Consider the following 6,191-nt stretch of genomic DNA (forward strand, 5'->3'; position numbering starts at 1 on the left):
AGGCTCGGGTGCTGGATTCGGGGCTACCTCCTGAGCAGCTCCTTGCTCCGGCACGAGGACATACTCTCCGTCAGCAAGGTTACAGTCTATCGAAATGCAATGAACATGTAGGTCATGTTTATGCAGGATTTAATAACATTATGCTAAGAGAAGAAAAACTAAGTTAATGAGTATCTTAGGGTTTCTGGGTCATATGTGGCTTTTAATGGTTTATACTTATCACTCTAGGTTTAGGTTTTGTTAGGGCTAGGCATAGTGAAGTGGTATTGCCTTTATATATATTTCAGTGGACAAGTTATAAAGGGTTTTAGGATGACACTAGTTCCTATTATTCATTTTTTCCCCTTTCTTTATTTTCTATTTATGGTTTCTAGTGTAGGTTTGAACTACAACAGTGGTTTAACTTTTTCCAAAAATTCTGTAAAAATTACAGTGGGTTGCCATGGGTCATTATAGCCTGTTCTAGGAATTTTAGGTTTAAAATTAAAAAGGCTATGCTTTAGACAAAAATAACAAAAGTTGTGTAAAATGGGCCACTTTGCACTACATCTCTTAATTAGGGGTGGGCTCTGTACTAAGGGTTATTTTTGTTGGCATCCAACATTAATAATAGGCTTCTGTGCCAAAAATCACAGAAAGCTAAGGGATGGTCATTTAGTTATGATTTTCTAAAGTTAAATGCCAAAAAGGCACTTTCTACTATATTGTTATTTGAAAAATGTCAAACAACAGACCTCATATTTTTCCTAAGTTCTTAATAACAAAACATTAATTATCCCTAGGGTTGGGGTGTTTTCACCTTGGGGTTATTTTTGTAGGGTTTTTCTAAGTTTTCCTTGTTTTCCTAAAATAAAAGGGATCCTACTTATTTTATACTAAACCAGGGCATAATAGATTTTTCTAGTGGACTACATTGAATAAGTATTCTAACAAAAATAGAGGTGTCCTCTGGTTCATTATTTAAAGCACCTTTTCTATTTTTCTTAATCTTAAGCATATTGTAAAATAAATGGCAAAAAATAACTTAATAGGGTAGACAGAGAGGTTTAGCATTTTTAAATAGGTCAGTAGGTGGATATAAACTTCTCCAAATTTTCCTAACCCTAGTCAAATAGTGAAACTATTTTTACCCCTATTATTTAGCTTTTGGTCAAAACCATAATTAAATCAGAAGCTTATAGTTTTCTGTAGTACATAAGGGTTTTATATTTTTTCCTAAGCAGTTTACATTATTTAAAGTCTGACAAAATTATTTTGACCAAATTTGGATGAATAAAACAGAAGTTATGAATTATTCAAGTTCTGTTCAAATTTAAAATCAGATTTAATAAAGGTTTCCTGGAAAAGCAGTTTACACCGAGGACCCTGGGTTATTTCCAAACTAACTCTCTCAGTTATACCCCCGCGTTACTATTCATTTGAGTCTCTGACATTTCACAAAACCCCCCAGACTTCTTTCCTTCTCCCCCGCGGTCCTTCCCTAGGTTTAAACAGTACCCGCAAGAAAGAAAAGGGTGGCGCGGCTTACCGGCGGCGAGAGAGGTCCGGCGAGGGGCGAGGTTGGCTCGGGGAGGCTCTGGCGGTCACAGCGATGTACGGCTCGACGGCGGGGATGGCCGGAATCGCTCGGTCCACGTGCGCAGGCGGGTGTCCTCGTCGGCGGCGGGTGTGCCGGCCAAATCACGGTGACCTAGTTCAATCTGATGGCACGGTGAGCTCCACGGGGTGACGTAGAGACTGTGTGCACAAGGAATCGGAAAATGGTTCAGTGGATTACCTTGTCCACGCACTCCGGCGGGGTTGTGAACTCCGGCGACCGTGGACTGGCCTCTCCGGCGAAGCAGACTTCGATTCCTCGCTCGGGGAGCTTCACCGAGGTGTGCTCAGTCTTCTCCGAGGGCTGGACGGGGTTGGGAAAGGCTGGGTTGGCCGGTCTACGACGGCAGGGGCTCGGGTGGCCGCGGACACGCCGTGCACGGGCAAACGACGGTGAGTTGAGCTCCGGTGAGGTTTGAGCGTGCGCGGAAGAGTGTGGTCGACGCCTGAGTGGGCTTTATAGGCGCGGGCGCGGGTCATGGCGTCGGCTGGCCTTTGGCGCGACGCGGGGTGCGCGCGGGCGTGCTCTGGCATGCACAGAGCGCGTCGAACACGTGGAGCTTTTCTTCTGCCCGTGTTCCACAGCTCGCCCAAGTCGCAAACGTGTGAATCTTGGTAAAAATCCGGCGCGAGTCTTTTCCTGACACCTAGGGTTGTCTCTCATCCGTGAGTCGCCATGGCAGATATGCCCTAGGTAGGGAGATCTTTGGACGCCAAATCAGGTATGTCTCTCTGCCCACCTCGCGACAAAAACAATACCAAGGCATGTCAAACATCAAGGTCTCGGGCTCAACTTTTTCCAGTGGGTGCCCTAGGTGGTATGCCACATTTTTGGTATAGAACTTAGGTGGTTTTGATGCCATCTTCAAGGTGAACACGGTTGATCTTTAGATTAGGTGTAGTTTTTGACTTAGAGAGAATTTGAGAGCTCTAGCTCTTTCTCTACTTAAGGAAGGGATTTGGGGTTTCTCAAGGGGTCTTTTTGCAACATTTCCTTCCCATATTTGCTGGTTATAAAGTTACTTAAAGTTTGGTTAAAGATTAACTCATGATTTGCACATTTGCTTATTCTCTCCCCCTCTCAACCATGGTTTTGGGAGATGGGGTTCAAGAGAGGTCTAGGGTTTACTCTCCTCTTGGCCAAGGTAGTAAGTGCACAAAAGCTTGAGTGATGCTCTTAGGTCATTAACAATCTTGATTAACACATGGTCTCCAAGGTTCTTATGTTCTCCTCAAGTTTCTACCACATGTGATCACAGTCATCAGTGCATAGATGTGTTCTAGCCTTGGTAACACCTGAGGTGTTACACCAACTGTCGGCGTTTCGACCCCGGGGGGTCCCTGGACTGACGAGTAAATTGTCGCTGCGTGTCCCAGCCCAGATGGGTCGGCGCGAGACGGGACACAAAGGGGGGAGAACAGTAAAGGGGAAACCGCGACCTTCGTGTTGTCCTGCGCCCAGGGCAGATGGGTGCGCTTGCAGTAGGGGGTTACAAGCGTTCGCGTGGGAGAGAGAGAGAGGGCAAGAGCCTTATGTGTCGGCCCGTTCTCCCGCGCGGCCAACCTTCTCGTATGAGAGCCTTGGACCTTCCTTTTATAGGCGTAAGGAGAGGGTCCAGGTGTACAATGGGGGGTGTAGCAGTGTGCTAACGTGTCTAGCAGAGAGGAGCTAGAGCCCTAAGTACATGCCATCGTGGCAGTCGGAGAGGTTTTGGCACCCTGTTCATGTGATGTCGTGGCCGTCGGAGGAGCGCCCGGGCCCTGTGGAAGGACAGCTGTCGGGGCTGTCGAATCCTTGCTGACATTTCCTTGCTTCCGTAAGGGGCTGAGAGCCGCCGTCGCCATGGAGCACGCGGGGCGCCATCATTATTTGTTTACCGGGGCGAGCCAGATGGGATGTCGGTCTTGTTCCCCGTAGCCTGAGCTAGCTAGGGGTAGGGTAATGATGCCCCCCCTGTGACGTGGTCGGTCCGAGCCCTAGGTCGGGCGAGGCGGAGGCTCCTCCGTGGTCGAGGTCGAGTCCGTCTTCCGAGGTCGAGGCTGAGTCCGAGCCCTGGGGTCGGGCGAGGCGGAGTCCATCTTCCGAGGCCGAGGCTGAGTCCGAGCCCTGGGTCGGGCGAGGCGGAGTCTGTCTTCCGAGGCCGAGGCTATGTCCGAGCCCTGGGGTCGGGCGAGGCGGAGTCCGTCGTCCAGCGTCGAGGTTGAGCCCAAGCCCTGGGGTCGGGCGAGGCGGAGCTTCCTATGGCGTCCGAGGCTGGACTTAGCTGCTGTCAGCCTCACTCTGTCGAGTGGCACAGCAGTCGGAGCGACGCAGGCGGCGCTGTTTTCTTGTCAGGTCGGTCAGTGGAGCGGCAAAGTGACTGCGATCACTTCGGCTCTGTCGACTGAAGAGCGTGCGTCAGGATAAGGTGTCAGGCGATCCTTGCATTAAATGCTCCTGCAATACGGTCGGTTGGCGTGGCGATCTGGCCAAGGTTGCTTCTCTACGAAGACTGGGCCTCGGGCGAGTCGAAGGTGTGTCCGTTGCTTGAGGGGGCCCTCGGGCGAGACGTGAATCCTCCGGGGTCGGCTGCCTTTGCCCGAGGCTGGGCTCGGGCGAGGCGAGATCGTGTCCCTTGAGTGGACTGAGCCTTGACCTTAATCGCGCCCATCAGGCCTTTGTAGCTTTGCGCTGATGGGGGTTACCAGCTGAGATTAGGAGTCTTGGGGGTACCCCTAATTATGGTCCCCGACAGGTGGTACAACGGCTAGGGGTACTACCTTGATGATGAGCTCATGGTGTACTTCGTTTTACAACCCAACCAAGAGTCAACAATACTCGGTATGTCGCGCGCGTTCGACGACTACTATATCGAGGACCGTGGCATCATCTTGACGCGGGAGGTGACGCAGAGGAGGACCGACAACAATGACCAGTTCGTCATCCTCGCCACCGTTGGGATAGCTTTTGTGTCGACTTGCCTTTAATTCTCTTCACAAACACACACACACTTGTCTTTTTGTTTAAGCAAAAGCGTATGGTGGTACGTGTCTGATGACTAACGATATACGGGGGAATTTCTTCCTGCATGTGTGGAACGTGCTCTCCAATGATGAGACCATGCAAATCGTAACATATATCGAAGTCTGCATGATACTGATGGTTGCAATGTAGTGGTGAAACAGATAGATTAAAATAACAAAATTTATGTATGGCCAGAATCACAAATTGATTATAAAACATTTTCTCATAATGGTATAACACATATTTTGTATATAAGTTATCGTAGTATACTGGTATTATATATTTCCGTTGCAACGCACGTGCACTCAGCTAGTATATATATACTAGGTATATGCATGTGCATTGCAACGGCACACAAATTGATGAGCCTCAAACAGCTCAGGGCCTTGACAACGAACGGGGTGAATACAATGGTGACGGCAAAATTCGTGATTAAACAATACCCGTGTGTTACTACGACCCATAGCCTCATGTATGGTTCAGCATAACCTTCAAGGTGTGGAAACCCTTTCAATCTAACAAGCAAATCATAGACGTTTGCATTGAACGCATCTGCCACCACCTTTGATATGAGAAGGACAAGCATTACCAAAGGAAGCATACGCAGATTATTAGTCAGTTATAGGATGATAACACAAACTGAAACAGTCATCCTCATTGATCCACGTAACAGAGCAGCAGAACCGAGAACTGCAAAAAGACCATGATCTAAAGTTGACTGTGACCCAATCAACATGCCTACCAGACGGCCGTAAGCTGCAGCAGTTAAAATAACTGGCACAAAAAGGCTAGATGGTAAAGCAAGGCCATAGCTGAAGATGCCCAAAAAATACGATGCAATAAAGAACACAAGGATGGACGAAATGTGGAATTCATCATCAGTGCCAGCACGGTAGAGGTTTCTAATAGTGTCATCATTTGTGTTGAAGAATAGGCTAGCCAAATCATTGTATTCATCTGTTGCGCATTGGAATTTCTTGAAATTACCAGAACGGCCTATTGATGGACAAGCTTCTCTAGTGTCAGTTGGACAAGGTTTGCAAGCAGCAATCCATGGCAAGCCAAATATACAACATGATGTACAAACAGTGACTGTTGCAGCAAGTAGTAGTTTGTAAGCTTTTCCTTTCCTGGATGTAAATAAAATACTTTAGCCAAGATGTTGCAAATACTTAAGCATTTTGACTTCAAATAATTCAGTGGATGCAGGACGTGGTCTTTATTGGTTTTCAAAATTGATATAGTACAACAGTAAAGGTGACGTTGATAGGTTATTGAAATTGCAACAAAATAGAACATGCATGGTATTCAGTTTAAACCACACAAGTTGGGAGAGTTTAAACTGAGGTAACATTGGCACATACTCATTGATACGGTTGTAGAGACGGAGAACCTTGTCCAGGAAAAAGTTGTACAAACTCCCCAGTATTCCTCCAAAAACCCCTAAAGTGATTACTGGATGTAAATGAATCAAATGGTAGGTGACATAATCTGCTGTCACATCAAACATTATAAGGCCACCTTTCCCAAACAAACCACACTTGCCACTTTGACAGAAGTCTATCAATGCCCTAAGCACAACAGCGACCAT

The 6,191-nt window shown here is 47.4% G+C and overlaps 1 pseudogene; it reads right to left on the reverse strand.

Moving 5' to 3' along the window:
* Positions 1 to 6,191, reverse strand: part of LOC103651785 (putative chloride channel-like protein CLC-g) — a 46,837-nt pseudogene extending 40,646 nt beyond the window's left edge.

Source organism: Zea mays, chromosome 3, assembly GCF_902167145.1.
Source record: "Zea mays cultivar B73 chromosome 3, Zm-B73-REFERENCE-NAM-5.0, whole genome shotgun sequence".
Lineage (NCBI taxonomy): Eukaryota > Viridiplantae > Streptophyta > Magnoliopsida > Poales > Poaceae > Zea > Zea mays.